The 21,760-nt window shown below is 46.0% G+C and overlaps 1 protein-coding gene across 4 annotated transcripts in view; it reads right to left on the bottom strand.

The window, feature by feature from the left end:
- The window catches only part of LOC140400022 (histone H2B-like), a 66,871-nt gene that overhangs the window by 1,166 nt on the left and 43,945 nt on the right, over positions 1-21,760 (bottom strand). For 3 of the 4 annotated variants that reach the window (XM_072489512.1, XM_072489511.1, XM_072489513.1), the window contains one exon: positions 13,416-13,500. The gene's annotated coding sequence lies outside the window, so the exon portion shown is untranslated. Of the gene's footprint in view, positions 1-1,180; positions 1,300-13,415; positions 13,501-21,760 lie in introns of those variants that run through there. The other variant, XR_011937979.1, reaches the window with a different exon arrangement.

Below are 21,760 nucleotides of genomic sequence, written 5' to 3'. Positions count from 1 at the left end.
CAGTTTGTCAATGTGTAAAGATCCACCGGGAAAAGTCACCTGCCTGTCGGTGAGAGGGACCCTTCAGCACAGAGAGACTGTGCGGGAGTGTGGGATTCATTCAGGAACTGTGAGTGTCTTGTAATAGGTGAGAGTGTGGGATTTACTCACTCTCTGATACAGTGTGAGTGTGGGATTTACTCTCTCTCTGATACAGTGTGTGTGTGGGATTTACTCACTCTGTGATACAGTGTGTGAGTGTGGGATTTATTCACTCTCTGATACAGTGTGTGAGTGTGGGATTTACTCACTCTCTGATACAGTGTGTGAGTGTGGGATTTACTCACTCTCTGATACAGAGTGTGAGTGTGGGATTTATTCACTCTCTGATACAGTGTGTGAGTGTGGGATTTACTCACTCTCTGATACAGTGTGAGAGTGTGGGATTTACTCACTCTCTGATACAGTGTGAGTGTGGGATTTACTCACTCTCTGATACAGAGTGTGAGTGTGGGATTTACTCACTCTGTGATACAGTGTGTGAGTTTGGGATTTACTCACTCTCTGATACAGTGTGTGAGTGTGGGATTTACTCACTCTCTGATACAGTGTGTGAGTGTGGGATTTACTCACTCTCTGATACAGTGTGTGTGTGGGATTTACTCTCTCTGATACAGTGTGTGAGTGTGGGATTTACTCACTCTGATACAGTGTGTGAGTGTGGGATTTACTCACTCTCTGATACAGTGTGTGAGTGTGGGATTTACTCACTCTCTGATACAGTGTGTGTGTGAGTATTACTCTAGCTAAGGCCTAACCAATGTTTTATACAGTTCCTGCATAACCTGCCTTTTCTTAAACTCTGTGCCTCGGCGAATAGAGACAAGGATACCATAGGCCTGCGGTTTTCAAGCTCAGGGTCCTGACCTGTGGGTCGATCTCATGAAGGTTTCAGGAGGGTGGTAGTTATCCAGATCGCGGAAGGAATGGCCAATGTTCACGACTAGTGTTTACAAATGCCAACCATGATGGACGTTTGAGATTGTCGGCCATTCCGCGCATGTGTCTCTTATCAAGTAGTGCGCAGGTCCGGAGCCCAGCAAGTTGGACTGGCTCCTCCTGATGTCAGTGCGTTGTCCCGGGCCAGTTTTGTTCAGCAAATTCTGGAGTCCTCCCACCGGAGGCGGCGCCAGCGAGCAGGTCACATGACGCGTATGCTGACATCACGTGTTCTGGGGCCGAGAGAGATTCCTCCATTTTGCAGCTGCCAGCAGTGCTGGAGTGAACTCCAGGGCCTCTGGTGAACAACCCATGAAGAAGCTGAAAACAGGAACAAAGCAGCACAATGATGATTATTTGAGGGGTGGGTTTATAAATTGTGCCACTGCAATCAGGAGTCAAATTTCCTGGGTGTTACATACAGGGAATTACTGGCAAATGAATGTTTAAAACCCTCAAAATGTCAAAGACGTTTGAAGAGTAAGCAGGGCGAGTTCCAGGACAAACCTCTGTAATTTTTTTCAACGGATGCAGTGAGATCTTAAATCATCAGCTGAAGTCATTATCAGAAATGTAACATTGAATAACAAAGCAAGTGAGATCGTGGGGACCAAGCAGGCTCATCTGTCACATTAAAGGCAAGTGAAAATGGTGGGTGTGTGTGAGAGAGAGTGGGTGTGTGTGAGAGAGAGTGGGTGTGTGTGAGAGAGAGTGGGTGGTGTGAGAGAGAGTGGGTGTGTGTGAGAGAGTGGGGGTGTGTGTGAGAGAGTGGGTGTGTGTGAGAGAGAGTGGGTGTGTGTGAGAGAGAGTGGGAACATGTGAGAGAGAGTGGGTGGGTGTGAGAGAGTGGGTGTGTGTGAGAGAGAGTGGGTGTGTGTGGAGAGTGGGTGTGTGTGAGAGAGAGTGGGTGTGTGTGTGAGAGAGAGTGGGTGTGTGTGTGAGAGAGAGTGGGTGTGTGTGAGAGAGAGTGGGTGTGTGTGAGAGAGAGTGGGTGGGTGTGAGAGAGTGGGTGGGTGTGAGAGAGTGGGTGGGTGTGAGAGAGAGTGGGTGTGTGTGGAGAGTGGGTGTGTGTGAGAGAGTGGGTGTGTGTGAGAGAGAGTGGGTGTGTGTGAGAGTGGGTGTGTGTGAGAGAGAGTGGGTGTGTGTGAGAGAGAGTGGGTGTGTGTGAGAGAGAGTGGGTGTGTGTGCGAGAAAGAGTGGGTGTGTGTGAGAGAGTGGTTGTGTGTGAGATAGAGTGGTTGTGTGTGAGAGAGAGTGGGTGTGTGTGAGAGAGAGTGGGTGGGTGTGAGAGAGAGTGGGTGGGTGTGAGAGAGTGGGTGTGGGTGTGAGAGAGTGGGTGTGTGTGAGAGAGAGTGGGTGTGTGTGGAGAGTGGGTGTGTGTGAGAGAGAGTGGGTGGGTGTGAGAGAGAGTGGGTGTGTGTGTGAGAGAGAGTGGGTGTGTGTGAGAGAGAGTGGGTGTGTGTGCGAGAGAGAGTGGGTGTGTGTGAGAGAGTGGGTGTGTGTGCGAGAGAGAGTGGGTGTGTGTGAGAGAGTGGGTGTGTGTGAGAGAGAGTGGGTGTGTGTGGAGAGTGGGTGTGTGTGAGAGAGAGTGGGTGGGTGTGAGAGAGAGAGGGTGTGTGTAAGAGAGAGTGGGTGTGTGAGAGTGTGTGTGTGTGTGAGAGAGTGGGTGTGTGTTTGTGAGAGAGTGGGTATGTGTGAGAGAGAGAGGGGATGTGTGTGTGTGAGAGAGAGTGCCTGTGTGTGAGAGAGAGTGGGTGTGTGAGAGAGAGTGGGTGTGTGTGAGAGAGAGTGGGTGTGTGTGAGAGAGAGTGGGTGTGTGTGAGAGAAAGTGGGTGTGTGAGAGAGAGTGGGTGTGTGTGAGAGAGAGTGGGTGTGTGTGAGAGAGAGTGGGTATGTGTGAGAGAGAGAGGGGATGTGTGTGTGTGAGAGAGAGTGCCTGTGTGTGAGAGAGAGTGGGTGTGTGAGAGAGAGTGGGTGTGTGTGAGAGAGAGTGGGTGTGTGTGAGAGAGAGTGGGTGTGTGTGAGAGAAAGTGGGTGTGTGAGAGAGAGTGGGTGTGTGTGAGAGAGAGTGGGTGTGTGTAGAGAGAGTGGGTGTGTGTGAGAGAGTGGATGTGTGTGTGAGTGTGTTTGTGAGAGAGTGGGTGTGTGTGAGAGTGCATGTGTGTGAGAGAGTGGGTGTGTGTGTGAGAGAGTGGGTGTGTGTGAGAGAGACTGGGTGCGTGAGAGAGAGACTGGGTGCATGTGAGAGAGAGTGGGTGTGTGTGAGAGAGAGTGGGTGTGTGAGAGAGAGAGTGGGTGTGTGAGAGAGAGTGGGTGGATGTGTGTGTGAGTGGGTGTGTGCGAGAGGGTTGGTGTGTGAGAGAGAAAGAGTGGATGTGTGTGTGAGTGTGTTTGTGAGAGAGTGGGTGTGTGTGAGAGAGTGCGTGTGTGAGCGAGTGAGCCTCTGTATTTTACATTGTCACTCTTTGATATGTAACAAATATTTTACTCTTGCTGCTCTGTTACTGGGGTGTGTGTGTCTGTGAGAGAGAGAATGTGTTTTACCATCACGGTCTCTGTGATATATGATGCATATTTTACTGCTTACTGCTCAGTTACTGTTGTGTCAAAGAGTGTGTGAATATCAAAGTTTGTGAATATGTGAGTGTGTGTGAGGAAGTGTGTGCGAGGGAATGTGTCACTATGTCTGCAAGAGTGTATGAGTGTGAGAAATAGTCTGCGTGAGTTTGTGTGTGTTTTACCTTCATTGTCTCTGTGATATTTCACACATATTTTACTGCTCAGTTACTGGTGTGCGAGTGTGTTTATCCTCACTATCTGGCTATCATATATAATATATTTTACTGCTTACTGCTCAGTTACTTCAGTGTGAGAGTGGCGAGAGTGTGTTTTACCCTCACTGTCCCTCTGCGATATATAACACATATTTAACTGCTTACTGCTCAGTGACTGGTGTGTCCATGTGTGAGGCAGTCTGAGAGAGAGGGACTAGGAGTGTGAGAGAATGAGTGTGTGTGAGAGTTAGTGTTTGCCAGAGAAATAGTGAGTGTGTGTCACACTGTCTCTCATTGTCCCTCTATGATATATAAAGCATATTTTACCACTCAGTTACTGGTGTGTGTGTGTGTGTGAAGAGAGAGTGTATGAGTGTGTGTGAGAGAGAATGTGTGAGAGAGAGTGAAATACGAGTTATATAGCACAGAGACAGTGAGGGTTAACACAAACTTACACTCTCTCTCTCACACGATCTCTCATACACACGCACTCTCTCTCTCTCTCTCACACACCAGTTACTGAGCAATAAGCAGTAGAATATTCAATATATATCGCAGAGAGACAGTGGTTACTATCACAGAGGTTACAACACACACTCATAGGTCGATTGTCCCGAAAGACGAGCTGTTAGGTAATTTGGACATTCTGAATTCTCCCTCCCTGTACCCAAACAGGCGCCAGAATGTGGTGACTAGGGGCTTTTCACAGAAACTTCATTGCAGTGTTAATGTAAGCCTACTTGTGACAATAAAGATTATTATAAGACAGAGTCATAGTCTATCTATGACTCTATCTGTGTGTATGTGTTAACTTCACTGTCTCTCTGTGATATATAATGAATATTTTACTGCTTACTGCTGTGTGGGTGTGTGAGTGAGACAGTGTGTTTGGGAGTGAGACAGTGTGTTTGTGAGTGTGTGTGTGAGTGAGACAGAGTGTTTGGGAATGTGTGTGTGAGTGAGAAAGTGTGTTTGGGAGTGTGTGTGTGAGTGAGACCGTGTGTTTGGGAGTGTGTGTGTGAGTGAGACAGTGTGTTTGGGAGTGTGTGTGTGAGTGAGACAGTGTGTTTGGGAGTGTGTGTGTGAGTGAGAAAGTGTTTTTGGGAGTGTGTGTGTGAGTGAGACAGTGTGTTTGGGAGTGTGTGCGAGTGAGACAGTGTGTTTGGGAGTGTGTGCGTGAGTGAGTCAGTGTGTTTGGGAGTGTGTGTGTGAGTGAGACAGTGTGTTTGGGATAGTGTGTGTGAGTGAGACAGTGTGTTTGGCAGTGTGTGTGTGAGTGAGACAGTGTGTTTGGGAGTGAGACAGTGTGTTTGGGAGTGTGTGTGTGAGTGAGACAGTGTGTTTGGGAATGTGTTTGTGAGTGAGACAGTGTGTTTGGGAGTGTGTTTGGGAGTGAGACAGTGTGTTTGGGAGTGTGTGTGTGAGTGAGACTGTGTGTTTGGGAGTGAGTGTGTGAGTGAGACAGTGTGTTTGGGAGTGTGTGTGTGAGTGAGACAGTGTGTTTGGGAGTGTGTTTGTGAGTGAGACAGTGTGTTTGGGAGTGTGTGTGAGTGAGACAGTGTTTGGGAGTGAGACAGTGTGTTTGGGAGTGTGTTTGGGAGTGAGATAGTGTGTTTGGGAGTGTGTGTGAGTGAGACAGTGTGTTTGTGAGTGAGACAGTGTTTTTGGGAGTGTGTTTGGGAGTGAGACAGTGTGTTTGGGAGTGTGTGTGTGAGTGAGACAGTGTGTTTGGGAGTGAGTGTGTGAGTGAGACAGTGTGTTTGGGAGTGTGTTTGTGAGTGAGACAGTGTGTTTGGGAGTGTGTGCGTGAGTGAGACAGTGTGTTTTGGAGTGTGTGAGTGAGACAGTGTGTTTGGGAGTGTGTGTGTGTGAGTGAGACAGTGTTTGGGAGTGAGACAGTGTGCTTGGGAGTGTGTTTGGGAGTGAGACTGTGTTTGGGAGTGTGTGTAAGTGAGACAGTGTGTTTGGGAGTGTGTGTGTGAGTGAGACAGTGTGTTTGTGAGTGAGACAGTGTGTTTGGGAGTGTGTTTGGGTGTGAGACAGTGTGTTTGGGAGTGTGTGTGTGAGTGAGACAGTGTGTTTGGGAGTGTGTGTGTGAGTGAGACTGTGTGTTTGGGAGTGAGTGTGTGAGTGAGACAGTGTGTTTGGGAGTGTGTTTGTGAGTGAGACAGTGTGTTTGGGAATGTGTGCGTGAGTGAGACAGTGTGTTTTGGAGTGTGTGAGTGAGACAGTGTGTTTGGGAGTGTGTGTGTGTGAGTGAGACAGTGTTTGGGAGTGAGACAGTGTGTTTGGGAGTGTGTGTGTGAGTGAGACAGTGTGTTTGGGAGTGTGTGTAAGTGAGACAGTGTGTTTGGGAGTGTGTTTGTGAGTGAGACAGTGTGTTTGGGAGTGTGTGTGTGAGTGAGACAGTGTGTTTGGGAGTGTGTGTGTGAGTGAGACAGTTTGTTTGGGAGTGTGTGTGTGAGTGAGATAGTGTGTTTGGGAGTGTGTTTGTGAGTGAGATAATGTCTTTGGGAGAGTGTGCGTGAGTGAGACAGTGTGTTTGGGAGTGTGTGTGTGAGTGAGACAGTGTGTTTGTGAGTGAGACAGTGTGTTTGGGAGTGTGTGTGTGAGTGAGACAGTGTGTTTGGGAGTGTGTGTGTGAGTGAGACAGTGTGTTTGGGAGTGTGTTAGTTAGTGAGACAGTGTGTTTGGGAGTGTGTGTGTGAGTGAGACAGTGTTTGGGAGTGAGACAGTGTGTTTGGCAGTGTGTTTGGGAGTGAGACAGTGTGTTTGGGAGTGTGTATAAGTGAGACAGTGTGTTTGGGAGTGTGTTTGTGAGTGAGACAGTGTGTTTGGGAGTGGGTTTGTGAGTGAGACAGTGTCTTTGGGAGAGTGTGTGTGAGTGAGACAGTGTGTTTGGGAGTGTGTGTGTGAGTGAGACAGTGTGTTTGTGAGTGAGACAGTGTGTTTGGGAGTGTGTGTGTGAGTGAGACAGTATGTTTGGGAGTGTGTGTGTGAGTGAGATAGTGTGTTTGGGAGTGTGTGTGTGTGTGAGACAGTGTGTTTGGGAGTGTGTGTGTGTGTGAGACAGTGTGTTTGGGAGTGTGTGTGTGAGTGAGATAGTGTTTGGGAGTGTGTGTGTGTGAGTGAGACAGTGTGTTTGGGAGTGTGTGTGTGAGTGAGACAGTGTGTTTGGGAGTGTGTGTGTGTGTGAGACAGTGTGTTTGGGAGTGTGTGTGTGAGTGAGATAGTGTTTGGGAGTGTGTGTGTGTGAGTGAGACAGTATGTTTGGGAGTGTGTGTGTGAGTGAGACAGTGTGTTTGGGAGTGTGTGTGTGAGTGAGACAGTGTGTTTGTGAGTGAGACAGTGTGTTTGGGAGTGTGTGTGTGAGTGATACAGTGTGTTTGGGAGTGATACCGTGTGTTTGGGAGTGTGTGTGTGAGTGAGACAGTGTGTTTGGGAGTGTGTGTGTGAGTGAGACAGTGTGTTTGGCAGTGTGTGTGTGAGTGAGACAGTGTGTTTGTGAGTGAGACAGTGTGTTTGGGAGTGTTTGTGAGTGAGACAGTGTGTTTGGGAGTGAGTGAGTGAATGAGACAGTGTGTTTGGGAGTGTGTGTGTGAGTGAGACAGTGTTTGGGAGTGTGTGTGTGAGTGAGACAGTGTGTTTGGGAGTGAGTGTGTGAATGAGACAGTGTGTTTGGGAGTGTGTGTGTGAGTGAGACAGTGTGTTTGGGAGTGTGTGTGAGTGAGACAGTGTGTTTTGGGAGTGTGTGTGTGAGTGAGACAGTGTGTTTGGGAGTGTGTGTGTGAGTGAGACAGTGTTTTTGGGAGTGTGTGTGTCAGTGAAACAGTGTGTTTGGGAGTGTGTGTGAGTGAGACATTGTGTTTGGGAGTGTGTGTGTGAGTGAGACAGTGTGTTTGGGAGTGTGTGTGTGAGTGAGACAATGTGTTTGGGAGTGTGTGTGTGAGTGAGACAATGTGTTTGGGAGTGTGTGTGTGAGTGAGACAGTGTGTTTGGGTGTGTGTGTGTGAATGAGACAGTGTGTTTGGGAGTGTGTGTGTGAGTTTTACCCTCACAATGTATCTGTGATATATAACACATATTTTACTCTTACAGGTGTGAGTGTGTTTTACCCTCACTCTGTATCTGCGATATATAACACATATTTTACTCTTACAGGTGTGTGTGTTTTACCCTCACTATGTATCTGCGATATATAACACATATTTTACTCTTACAGGTGTGAGTGTGTTTTACCCTCACTCTGTATCTGCGATATATAACACATATTTTACTCTTACAGGTGTGTGTGTTTTACCCTCACTATGTATCTGGGATATATAACACATATTTTACTCTTACAGGTGTGTGTGTTTTACCCTCACTATGTATCTGTGATATAAAACACATATTTTACTCTTACAGGTGTGTGTGAGTTTTACCCTTACTATGTATCTGTGATATATAACACATATTTTACTCTTACAGGAGTCTGTGTGTTTTATCCTCACTATGTATCTGTGATATATAACACATATTTTACTCTTACAGGTGTGTGTGTGTGTTTTACCCTCACTATGTATCTGTGATACATAGCACATATTTTACTCTTACAGGTGTGTGTGTGTGTGTTTTACCCTCACTATGTATCTGTGATATATAACACATATTTTACTCTTACAGGTGTGTGTGTTTTACCCTCACTATGTATCTGTGATATATAATGCCTATTTTACTCTTACAGGTTTGTGTGTGTGTTTTTTTCTCACTATGTATCTGTGATTATATAACACATATTTTACTCTTACAGGTGTGTGTGTGTGTTTTACCCTCACTATGTATCTGTGATACATAGCACATATTTTACTCTTACAGGTGTGTGTGTGTGTGTTTTACCCTCACTATGTATCTGTGATATATAACACATATTTTACTCTTACAGGTGTGTGTGTTTTACCCTCACTATGTATCTGTGATATATAATGCCTATTTTACTCTTACAGGTGTGTGTGTGTGTTTAATGCTCACTATGTATCTGTGATATATAACACATATTTTACTCTTACAGGTGTGTGTGTGTTTTACCCTCACTATGTATCTGTGATATATAACACATATTTTTCTCTTACAGGTGTGTGTGTGTTTTACCCTCACTATGTATCTGTGATATATAACGCATATTCTACTCTTACAGGTGTGTGTGTGTGTTTAATGCTCACTATGTATCTGTGATATATAACACATATTTTACTCTTACAGGTGTGTGTGTGTGTTTTACCCTCACTATGTATCTGTGATATATAACACATATTTTACTCTTACAGGTGTGTGTGTGTTTTTTTCTCACTATGTATCTGTGATTATATAACACATATTTTTCTCTTACAGGTGTGTGTGTGTTTTACCCTCACTATGTATCTGTGATATATAACGCATATTCTACTCTTACAGGTGTGTGTGTGTGTTTTACCCTCACTATGTATCTGTGATATATAACACATATTTTACTCTTAAAGGTGTGTGTGTGTTTTACCCTCACTATTTATCTGTGATATATAACACATATTTTACTCTTACAGGTGTGTGTGTGAGTTTTACCCTCGCTATGTATCTGTGATATATAACACATATTTTACTCTTACAGGTGTGTGTGTTTTTCCCTCACTATGTATCTGTGATATATAACACATATTTTACTCTTACAGGTGTGTGTGTGTTTTACCCTCACTATGTATCTGTGATATATAACACATATTTTACTCTTACAGGTGTGTGTGAGTTTTACCCTCACTGTGTATCTGTGATATATAACACATATTTTACTCTTACAGGTGTGTGTGTGTGTTTAACCCTCACTATGTATCTGTGATATATAACACATATTTTACTCTTACAGGTGTGTGTGTGTGTGTTACCCTCACTATGTATCTGTGATATATAACACAAATTTTACTCTTACAGGTGTGTGTGTGTTTTACCCTCACTATGTATCTGTGATATATAACACATATTTTACTCTTACAGGTGTGTGTGTATGTTTTACCCTCACTATGTATCTGTGGTTATATAACACATACTTTACTCTTACAGGTGTGTGTGTGTTTTACCCTCACTGTGTATCTGTGATATATAACACATAATTTACTCTTACAGGTGTGTCTGTGTGTTTTACCCTCACTATGTATCTGTGATATATAACACATATTTTACTCTTACAGGTGTGTGTGTTTTACCCTCACTCTGTATCTGTGATATATAACACATATTTTACTCTTACAGGTGTGTGTGAGTTTTACCCTTACTATGTATCTGTGATATATAACACATATTTTACTCTTACAGGATTCTGTGTGTTTTACCCTCACTATGTATGTGTGATATATAACACATAATTTACTCTTACAGGTGTGTGTGTGTTTGTTTTACCCTCACTATGTATCTGTGATATATAACACATATTTTACTCTTACAGGTGTGTGTGTGTTTTACCCTCACTATGTATCTGTGATATATAACACATATTTTACTCTTACAGGTGTGTGTGTGTGTTTTACCCTCACTATGTATCTGTGCTATATAACACATATTTTACTCTTACAGGTGTGTGTGTGTGTTTTACCCTCACTATGTATCTGTGATACATCGCACATATTTTACTCTTACAGGTGTGTGTGTGTGTGTTTTACCCTCACTATGTATCTGTGATATATATCACATATTTTACTCTTACAGGTGTGTGTGTTTTACCCTCACTATGCATCTGTGATATATAATGCCTATTTTACTCTTACAGGTGTGTGTGTGTGTTTAATGCTCACTATGTATCTGTGATATATAACACATATTTTACTCTTACAGGTGTGTGTGTGTTTTACCCTCACTATGTATCTGTGATATATAACACATATTTTACTCTTACAGGTGTGTGTGTGTTTTACCCTCACTATGTATCTGTGATATATAACGCATATTTTACTCTTACAGGTGTGTGTGTGTTTAATGCTCACTATGTATCTGTGATATATAACACATATTTTACTCTTACAGGTGTGTGTGTGTTTTACCCTCACTGTGTATCTGTGATATATAACACATATTTTACTCTTACAGGTGTGTGTGTGTTTTACCCTCACTATGTATCTGTGATATATAACACATATTTTACTCTTAAAGGTGTGTGTGTGTTTCACCCTCACTATGTATCTGTGATTATATAACACATAATTTACTCTTACAGGTGTGTGTGTGTGTTTTACCCTCACTATGTATCTGTGATATATAAAACTTATTTAACTGCTTACTGCTCAGTGACTGGGATGTGTGTGAGTGAGAGTGACTGAGTGTGTGTGAGAGAGGAAACATCTGTGTGTGAGAGAGAGTGTAAGTGTGTGTGACAGTCGTGCGAGTGTGTGTATTGCCCTCATTGTTTCTCTGTGATATGTAACAAATATTATACAGCGTACTGCTCAGTTAATAGTGTGTGAGAGTTAGGTAGTGTGTGTGAGTGAGATAGTGTGTGTGAGTGAGTGAGTGTGTGAGAGGGAGTGAGATAGTGTGAGAGAGAGGCAGGGAGTGATTGTGTGTGTGTGAGAGGGAGTGGGTGTGAGTTAGATAGTGTGTGTAAGTGAGAGTTTGTGAGTGACTGTCTGTGATATATACCACACATTTTACTGTCTACTGCTCAGTTATTGGTGTGTGAGTCAGTGTGAGAGTGTGCATGTGTGTGTGTGAAAGAGAGTGTGTAAGTTTGTGTTTTACCCTCACTGTCTTTCTCTGATGTATTACACATATTTTACTGCTTATGGCCTAGTTCCTGGTGTGAGAGTGTGTGTGTGTGAGGGAGAGTCTGTGTGAGGGCTAATGAGTGTATGTGTGTGTGAGAGCAATAGAGTGAAAAGTGGATGTGCTGCTGATAGGCAGCAGGGTGGCACGGTGGTTAGCACTGCTGCCTCACAGCATCAGAGACCTGGGTTTGATTCCGACCTCGGCGACTGTGCGGAGTTTGTACATTCTTCCCGTGTCTGTTTGGGTTTCCTCCGGGTGCTCCGGTTCCCTCCCACAGTCCAAAGATATGCAGGTTACGGGGGTTTGGATATGCTGAACTGTCCCTAGGTGGGGTGACAAGGAGGGGGTGTGAGATTGGTCTTAGCGTGGCGTGCTCATTCAGAGGGTCAATGCAGACACAATGGGTTGAATGGCCTCCTTCTGCACTGTAGGGTTTCTGTGAGAGAGAGAGTGTTTGTGAGTGTGTGAAAGAGACAGTGTGTGTGTGTTTTACCCTCACTGTTTTTCTCTGATATATAACAAATATTTCACTGCTTACTGCTCAGTTACTGCTGTGTGTCTGTCTGAGTGAGCAAGTGAGTGAGAGAGTGAGTGCATGTTTTACCCTCACTGTATCTCTGTGACATATGTCACATATTTAATTGCTTACTGCTCAGTGACTGGGGTGTGTGTGTGAGAGAGAGTGTGTATGTGGGAGAGAGAGAGTGTGAGTGAGTGTGTGTGTATTAACCTCTGTGATATACAATTTATATTTTCACAGAATTTACAGTGCAGAAGGAGGCCATTCGGCCCATCGAGTCTGCACCGGCTCTTGGAAAGAGCACCCTACCCAAGATCCACACCTTCACCCTATCCCCATAACCCAGTAACCCCACCCAACACTAAGGGCAATTTTATTGATTACTGCTGTGTTCTGGATTTGTGAGTGAGTGTGGGAGAGACAGTGCATGGATGTGTGAGAGAGAGAGAGAAAGTGTATGAGAGACAGAGTGTGAGTGAGTGTGTACAAACCTCACTGTTACTCTGTGCTCTATATAACATATATTTTACTGCTTCAGTGATTGGTGTGTGTGTGTGGGTGTTTCCCCCTCAGACACTCAGCGATATATAATGCATATGTAATGCTTACTGCTAAGTTACCTGTGAGTGATCATGTGCATGAGAAAATGTGAGTGTATATGATATATGGCATATTTTACTGCTTACTGCTCAGTTGTTGGTGTGCGAGTGTGAGAGTGTGTTTTCCACTGCAGCTGTCTGTCTCTGTTATGGGTCAAGTGTTAGGGAAAAATCTATTTGATTCTGTAACTCTGTCTCTGTTCTGTGTGCTTGCATTTGTAGCTGTCTGTCTCTGTTATGGGATTCTGGGTTTAATCTCTACCTGTCCACCTCTCTGATGTGCGTGATTTTATTGTGTTTTCTGTACTTTTCAATATCTGTTCTGTGAATTAATGGTGAACTTTCTGTTCAATATTGATCTTCCATTATTACTTTTAGTGACAACATTGATATAACAAATGATTTGTATCCACGTCCGTTTCCTACTTGTGACAATAACCGATTATTATTATTATGTATTTTGACCTAAGAAAGTTGTAAAAAAGTGCAAATGGATTGCATCCACATTGATTGCTGAATCTGCTGCCACATTAATACTGTGCTGATTACTTTACAGATGAAACGCTGTTAACACAAGTTGTCCAACGATCCATGATATGGAGGGGGGGGGTGAATTGTGGAAAATTACCCCACCTGCCCTCTCGTGTATCACTGTTGGATTGGACATATTTATCTGGGACTTGAGGTCAATGTGAGTCTGACTGCTTCTTTTCTCTGTGACGGTGGAGATGATGTTGTGTCTGTGTCTCTGCAATGTTGGATTAATATTGTACTTACTGTCAGTTAGAAGGAGATGGCAGCACATAAATTTTGCTGAGGAATCATCATCTTGTTCTTGGAACTCATCTCTTCATCTGTTGAACTAGGGGGAAGAAAGCATATCTCTTGTAAATCAGGGTCAAATGAGGCCAATGATAAATCAATCTATTCTTTCATCTGATAATCACATAATTTACAGTGCAGAAGGAGGCCATTCGGTCCATCGAGCCCATCTTTGTAAAGAGCATCTCACGCCTCCACCCTAACCCAGTAACCCATGCCTCCACCCTAACCCAGTAACCCATGCCTCCACCCTAACCCAGTAACCCCACCTAACCTTTTTGGACACTAAGTGCAATTTATTAGGGCCAATCCACCTAACCTGCACATCTTAGGACTGTGGGAGGAAACCGGAGCACCCGGAGGAAACCCACACAGATACGGGGAGAACGTGCAGACTCCGCAGATAGCAACACAAGCCTGGAAATCGAACCTGGTACCATAGAGCAGCGAAGCAGCCGTGCTAACCACTATGCTACCTTGCTGCCCCTAATCAGTAAAAGAAAGAAAATACTCTCCAAATCCTAACCCAGAATCAGACAAATAAGCCAGGCCCAGAAAGAGCTCTCCCTTCCCCCCGGCTCACTCCAAGTCCCGGAACAAGATCGTGCTCCGCTGCGCCTCTTGCAAACAGCCCCCTGATTCTCCCTGAACTCCCCCCCCCCCCGAGTCAGCAATGATCTCTGAGCCTCTTTGCTCACACTCCCAAATGGAGGTGCTGCTGCAATGAGAACGCTGTTTCCTCGCTGACCTGGGCCCTGACATTGACATTTCACTCAGTTTCAACAAAGCGATTCCACTCACTGACCAAATGGAGTGTGTGGGGGAGGGGCTGCGCATGCGCCCCCAATCTCAGAATGATGTGGAGATGCCGGCGTTGGACTGGGGTGAGTACAGTAAGAAGTCTGACAACACCAGGTTAAAGTCCAACAGGTTTGTTTCGATGTCACTAGCTTTCAGAGCACTGCTCCTTCTTCAGGTGAATGAAGAGGTATGTTCCAGAAATATAAATAGAGACAGATTCAAAGATGCCAGACAATGCTTGGAATGTGACCATTAGCAGGTGATTAAATCTTTACAGATCCAGAGATGGGGTAACCCCAGGTTAAAGAGGTGTGAATTGTCTCAAACCAGGACAGTTGGTAGGATTTTGCGGGCCAGATGGTGGGGGATGAATGTAATGTGACATGAATTCCAGGTATTACATTCACCCCCCACCATCTGGCCTGCAAAATCCTACCAACAGTCCTGGCTTGACATAATTCACACCTCCTTAACCTGGGGTTACCCCATCTCTGGATCTGTAAAGATTTAATCACCTGCTAATGCTCGCATTCCAAGCATTGTCTGGCATCTTTGAATCTGTCTATATATATATATATGTTTCTGGAACATACCTCTTCATTCACCTGAGGAAGGAGCAGCGCTCCGAAAGCTAGTGACATCGAAACAAACCTGCTGGTCTTTAACCTGGTGTTGTAAGACTTCTTACTGTGCTCACCCCAGTCCAACGCCGGCATCTCCACATCACGACTAGCAGGGGCGGGGTTACAGCGGGCATGCGCACATCCCCGCAGCAATTCCGCATTGAGAATCAATGGGAACATTCCCCATTTCATAGTCACCACATGTGGAGCAAAACCTCCTATAGAGCCCGTGTTGGGGGGACCATGTGTGTGGCTGCAAGTGGCCCTGCGCCCTAGGGCTCAACCAATCACCTTTGTAGCTGTGTGTTTGTCCCAATGAGAGATTCAATTTGCAGTCATTGCCTGCAGCTTGTTTGTTATTACTCTGTCACTCAGCCCTTCAAACTCACACTTTCTGCAAACTACCTTTCCACTGATTTACTTCATTTTCCTGAGAACCATAGAATTACCACATTGCAGAAGGAGGCAATCTGGCCCATCGAGTCTGCACTGACACTCAGAAAGAGCAGCCCACCTAGGACCACTCCCCACCCGACCACCATAAATCTGTATCCCTACGTAATCTACACACCCTGTGATACAAAGCGGTAATTCAGCATCGCCAATCCATCTAACCTGCACATCTTTGGCTTGTGGGAGAAAAACAGAGCACCCGGAGGAAATCTACACAGACACAGGCAGAATATGCAAACTCCACACAGACAGTCACCCAACGCTGGAATTGAACCAGGATCCCTGGCACAGTGAGGCAGCAGTGAAACCAATGTTCCCCCTCCAAATGTATTCACTGCCCTGGTTCACTCGCTCTCCAGGTTTACTCGCTATCCAGGTTCACTCACTCCCGTGGTTCACTCACTCCCCTGGTTCACTCACTCCCCTGGTTCACTCACTCCCCTGATTCACTCACTCTCCTGGTTTACTCACACCCCTGGTTCACTCGCTCCCCTGGTTCACTCGCTCTCCTGGTTCACTCGCTCTCCTGGTTCACTCACTCCCCTGGTTCACTCACTCCCCTGGTTCACTCACTCCCCTGATTCACTCACTCTCCTGGTTTACTCACACCCCTGGTTCACTCGCTCCCCTGGTTCACTCACTCTCCTGGTTCACTCACTTCCCTGGTTCACTCATTCCCCTGGTTCACTCACTCTCCTGGTTCACTCTCTCCCCAGATTCACTCACTTTCCTGGTTCACTCACTCCCCTGGTTCACTCTCTCCCTGGTTCACTCACTCCCCTGGTTCACTCCAAGATCGATACCGGCAGCCATCAGCAGAACAAAACACCATCCATCTGCATATTAATGAGCAATCCCCGGGAACAATGAGCAACATTTAGACACATGAAGCCAAACCAGACTCTTTGGCGCCAGCAGAAGCCTACACAATGGGAGGTGAACGACTACCTCATGACTGCCCATCGATCAGGGAACCGCTCCAGCATTGGAGAAAATCGAACCAAGTGATTGGGACAAAGTCCAATCACTTGGAACCAGGTACAGGGTCCGCCCCGAAAGGCGGGAAGCCCCTGGGGACTATAAGAATCAAGCTCAAGTTCAAATCGCCCCTCTGCTTGACCGGGTCACTCAGCAACGCGAACCAACCCTTGACAGTGACCGGTCCAGCCACCGCTGATATCTAGTAAGTCTCACTTCAACGCTCGCTACGAGATAGGCGCTCCTAGCTACCAATCTGTACCAACTTCGAATCCCCAGGCTCAGAACACGAACGAAAGGCCATTTGTTTCCCTGACCTGGTGGGCCAGTTCCAAGTTAAGTATTGGCCTGTTAGTCGTAGAAGTAGCTCACACGGAGAATTTATACATGAGTAGTGATTACTGTGTATAATAAATGTGCTTTGATTTAAATCTTACTAAGCGGAGTATTGGATTATTGATCATTACTCGGACTTGAACCACGTGGCGGTATCAGAAAGATACCTGGCGACTCAAGAGCAAAGGTGATAAAAAAGAGCAATTAAACTAAGGCAAAAGTTAGCAACAGCCCTCACTGTGAACACTGGACACAGTGATAACACGTGTAACACTGGCCCTCACTGTGAACACTGGACACAGTGATAACACGTGTAACACTGGCTCTCGCTGTGAACACAGCTGCCGTGTCGTGGGTGAAACGGTCACTGTCCCTCCTCCACACAGAAAGTCCAGGTCTATCAGATCATCTTTATTTTTAAAATTTGCTGTTTGGATCAGAATGGTCAGAATCTGTGTCACTGTGAAAATCTCCACTCTCAGAGGGGGTGGGATTATTCTTTAACTGGGGGTCCCTGCTTGTTGAGTTTGCGGTTCAGTGTTACCGGGCAGTGCAGGAGGATAACATTAAACCGGAAAAACTCCACTGATAGAGAGGAGATCAATTGTATTTTCACCTTCAAGGGAGGTGTGTCATCAATGAATTTAGATTTTAAAATATGACTGGCTGCTGCCGGGTATTTAGGTAAACAGAAAATAGGGAGCAGAAAACTCAGAGAGTTGAACAGTAATTAAGACACGGATTGGGAACAAGTGTTGAGAAGAGGGAGAATTCTGCCCTGGGAAATGTCATTTCCAGACCTTGTGTGTGGATGTGAATATTGTGGAAGAGAGAGTGTGTGAAAGGGGCGGGCCAAACAGGAGAAACCAACTGTGTTTGTGTGTCCGCTCTGACCAGGAGATCTCCCAATCCCTCTGGGACTAAATGGAAATATTTTTCATTCCAACAATCCCCCTGTTCCCCTCCTACTTTTCCAAGTTGGATTTCAGGGCAGTTTCGATGCTGCTTTCCAGATTTGTGTGGAAAGGTTGGGAAAATGAGGGCGATCGGGTGAGAGAGCGCGAACAGTGCATCAGTAAAACGGGTTGAAATGCAAAATGGAGCCTTCAAATCGCGTGAAACCTTTTCTACAGCAAACATGAGAGTGTGAGAGACAGGAAGGAATTATCCTGGGACACTGTGGAGCTGGAATTTGAGTGGAATTGGAGAGTTTGGGACGAGAGAAAAACACAGAGAGGCAGCAGCAGCCTGGAGCTGAGAGCAGGTTGTCTCCGCCCCGTCCGCTCGCTGCCTTTAAGTTGCTCAGTGCCGCCACCAGAGGCTTCATTTCTCACCCACATTGACGGAGAGATTTTGTGCAGAGTCTCGGACATGAGCGACAGTGCAGCCGCCGAAACGGCTCCTCCAGCCGCCGCCCCAGTCAAGGCTGTCAAGAAGCAGAAGGCGGTTCCCCGGAAGAAACAAGAAGGTCCCGGGCTGGGCGAGCTGATCCTCCAGATTGTGGCGGAAAGCGGCGATCGCAAGGGGGCTTCCTTACAGGCCATAAAGAAGGCGCTGCGGAGCAAAGGGGTCGATGTGGATAAACGGGGGGCCCAGATCAAGCAAAGTGTCAGGAGGAGTGTGGACAACGGCAGCTTGGCTCAGGTCAAGGGCACGGGCGCCTCCGGCTCCTTCAAGATCGTTAAGAAGACAACCGGGGGGAAAGTGAGAAAGACCGGAGCAGGCGAGAAACCTTCAGTGAAGAAAACAGCAGCCAAGAAATCTCTCAAAAAACCAGCAGCCAAGAAATCTCCCAAAAAACCAGCAGCCAAGAAATCTCCCAAGAAACCACCAACCAAGAAATCTCCCAAGAAACCAGCAGCCAAGAAATCTCCCAAGAAACCAGCAACCAAGAAATCTCCCAAGAAACCAGCAGCCAAGAAGGCGGCAACTCCCAAAAAGAGCGCGAAGAAAGCAGCCCCGAAGAAAAAGTCACTTGTGAAAAAGACCACGGGCAGAATAAATCCGACCCAATTGAAGGCCAAGCCCAAAGTGAAATCAGCAACGGCTAAGAAACCAGCTAAGAAGTGAAAAAAGGCGAGCAAATTGTAAACCTGAACCCAAAGGCTCTTCTCAGAGCCACCCACATCTCTCAGGAAAGAGCTGATCCCCCGACCAATGAATCGCTGTCCCGGTGCTGGGAGCAGATTTCAGACAGAAATGTCAATCCTGTATTGCCGTTCACTCGCTGACATGCTCTGCACCGGGCCTCTCCCCCCACTCTGCACTAAAACACAGGGATGTTGCTGCCTCTTCCTAAACGGGGATGTGTCCGGGGGAACAGTCACAGTTTGTGTTAGTTTCATTATTCACAGATTCAGGGGAGAGTCTGTAAAAGAGTTAACATGGCGGAGAAATCCCGCCTCACAACTTAAACACTTTATATCAGCTGGAAGGGGTGTTAGTAAAATTCTCAACCGTCTGGGAGAGGAGTTGTGGGGATGGAATCGGAGCTGGGGTTGAAATGGGAGCAGATAGTTGGGCTGGTTCTTGAAAGGAGTGAACTGAGGCGGGAATATTACTGACAAGTCTGCATTTAATAGATCCGCGTTTCTAACAAGCTGCTGTATGATGTTGCAGTTTGTACGTGTTGTTCAGCGCCCTCTTTTCACTTCTGTTTGGAATATAAAATGTGGGTTGGAGCAGGCAGGAGGAGGAGCTGGATGATCAAAGACATTTCACTGCTCTGTCTGTCACTCAGTCCGCTCCCCGCCTCTCTCCCTGACTCAGTCAGGTCGGGGCGGACTGGATAATAAAGGAATGTAAGGACTTGGTTTCACGCGTCATAAATGAGATACCACGATTTTGTTAAAGTTTGTACTGTTATAACAGGAACTCCTTTCCTATCACTGATTTCTCTTTTCACATTATAAGGCGACATTGATGTGCTGTACAGTCTGAAACAAAACCTTTCTCCAAAGTCAAACCTGTAACCGCACATAGTGAACACTGACATTGTAACGAGAGCGGGAATGAATACCTGCACAGTTTTATGCATCGAATGTGACAAAAAAGGGACCAGGAATCATCGAGAAGTTTTTGATGTTTCCAATTTGGGACTGATTTTCTCAAATATCCGTTACTTGTCCCTGTGAAATTGTACCTGCTGGATTTTATTAGTCTACTTTCGGACATGAATGTTCAGCGTCAGAATTTGATCAGAAGCTCGGTTTACATAACTGATCTGTAAACACCGCCTCCTCCATCCATCTCCCCCAGAACAGTCGCTGAACGAATCAGCCAATTTTCCCTTTAATATCTATCGCTCTTTGCATTGAAAGAACCGATATCGCTGATCATATAAAAATGAGACAGAATTCCGCCCCTCAATAGGAGCTTTATCCCAGTCTGTTGTAGAACAATCAGGGAGTGAATCTGAATTTAATCCGGGTGCTCAGGCAGTGGGTCGAATCGGAGACAAAAATGGGACCAGGAATCATTGAGAAGTTTTTCACATTTACAACTTGAGATTGAGTTTTGATTTTTTCGGTTTTGTCAAATATCCGTTCCTTGTCCCTGTGAAATTGGCGGGCTTTTTGAAATTGATGGGGTGTCAGTTGCAGGTCCACCAATCAGGGCCCTGATATCCTTCCCATACATCGCTCTTTTCAAACTTGTCCACGGGATCGGGCTGCATCCAATGAGGAGAAGTGGGCGGTCACTATAATGTCTTAAATAGGCAGCGAGAGAGCGGCGCCAGCATTCTCAGCGTGTGCGTTTCCCCCAGTTTCACATCATGGCCAGGACCAAGCAGACAGCGCGCAAATCGACCGGAGGCAAAGCTCCTCGCAAACAGCTGGCTACCAAAGCGGCCCGCAAGAGCGCTCCAGCCACGGGCGGAGTGAAGAAGCCCCATCGCTACAGACCCGGCACTGTGGCTCTGAGGGAGATCCGCCGCTACCAGAAATCCACCGAGCTGCTGATCCGCAAACTGCCCTTCCAGCGCTTGGTGCGAGAGATCGCTCAGGACTTCAAGACAGACCTGCGCTTCCAGAGCTCCGCCGTCATGGCCCTGCAGGAGGCCAGCGAGGCTTACCTGGTGGGGCTCTTTGAGGACACCAACCTGTGCGCCATCCACGCCAAGCGAGTCACCATCATGCCCAAAGACATCCAGCTGGCCCGCCGCATCCGCGGGGAACGCGCCTAAAGCCCGGATTCAGCACCAACAACAACAAAGGCTCTTTTAAGAGCCACCAAGTCTGTCAGGAAAAGAGCTTCAACTCCCAATCCCTCAGTTGAGATGCGGTGATTTAGAATATTATCATCGGCAGTATCTCTGCATTCGGAAGCTTTAGTGAGAATTAAGCGAATGGACAACAGGTCACCCTTGTCCGGAGGGAGTGGGTGGCTCTGAAAGAGCCTTTGGGTTATTGGATTCTTCCCGGTCCCAGCGCTGGTTCAGAGCCGCTCAATCGACAAATAAAAGCTGCGACCTCCTGTTAGTGATTCCAATGCCTCCAAGTTACAATTAACGCTTCATTGCAATGGAGATTCTCTCGTCTCTCATGGCTCCGACTAAGAAACGAATCACATACATTAACCCAGATAGTTATTGCAGAAACATCTCCACATTAAGTAGCAGAGCAGAATCTGAGTGACACAAAACAATTCGCTCTTTTTCCGATAAAGTGAGTGGCTCTGAAAAGAGCCTTTGTGTTATTAGATTAAAGAATGGTCGCTTCACTTCTCGCCGGCGCCAGCGCTGCTTTTCTTGGGCAGCAGCACGGCCTGGATATTAGGCAGCACCCCCACATTCACTTCGCTTCAGGAGGAATGGCGGTGCACACATTGCTGATTGGTTATCTGAACAACATTGTGGAGCCTGGCACAAACTGACCAATCAGATGTCTGTTTGAAGCACCAATCAGGAGACTCCACGGTGCTGAGGGCGGAAGGTTTGGGCGCCAAATGTTCAGATTCCAACCGAATATTTATTTCAAAGCTTAAAAGAGCGCGAAAAGATAAAACAGAAAATTGAATCGGGACCGTAAAAACGAGACTAAATCACTGAGTATAAGATTGTTGGATTCTCTGTCCGTAATCTACAGTTTCCCTTTATCTGTCAGTTTC

Source organism: Scyliorhinus torazame, chromosome 24 (genome assembly GCF_047496885.1).
Source record: "Scyliorhinus torazame isolate Kashiwa2021f chromosome 24, sScyTor2.1, whole genome shotgun sequence".
NCBI lineage: Eukaryota > Metazoa > Chordata > Chondrichthyes > Carcharhiniformes > Scyliorhinidae > Scyliorhinus > Scyliorhinus torazame.
The sequence above is the reverse complement of the archived record's forward strand: the minus strand, read 5'-3'. Positions and strand labels throughout refer to the sequence as shown.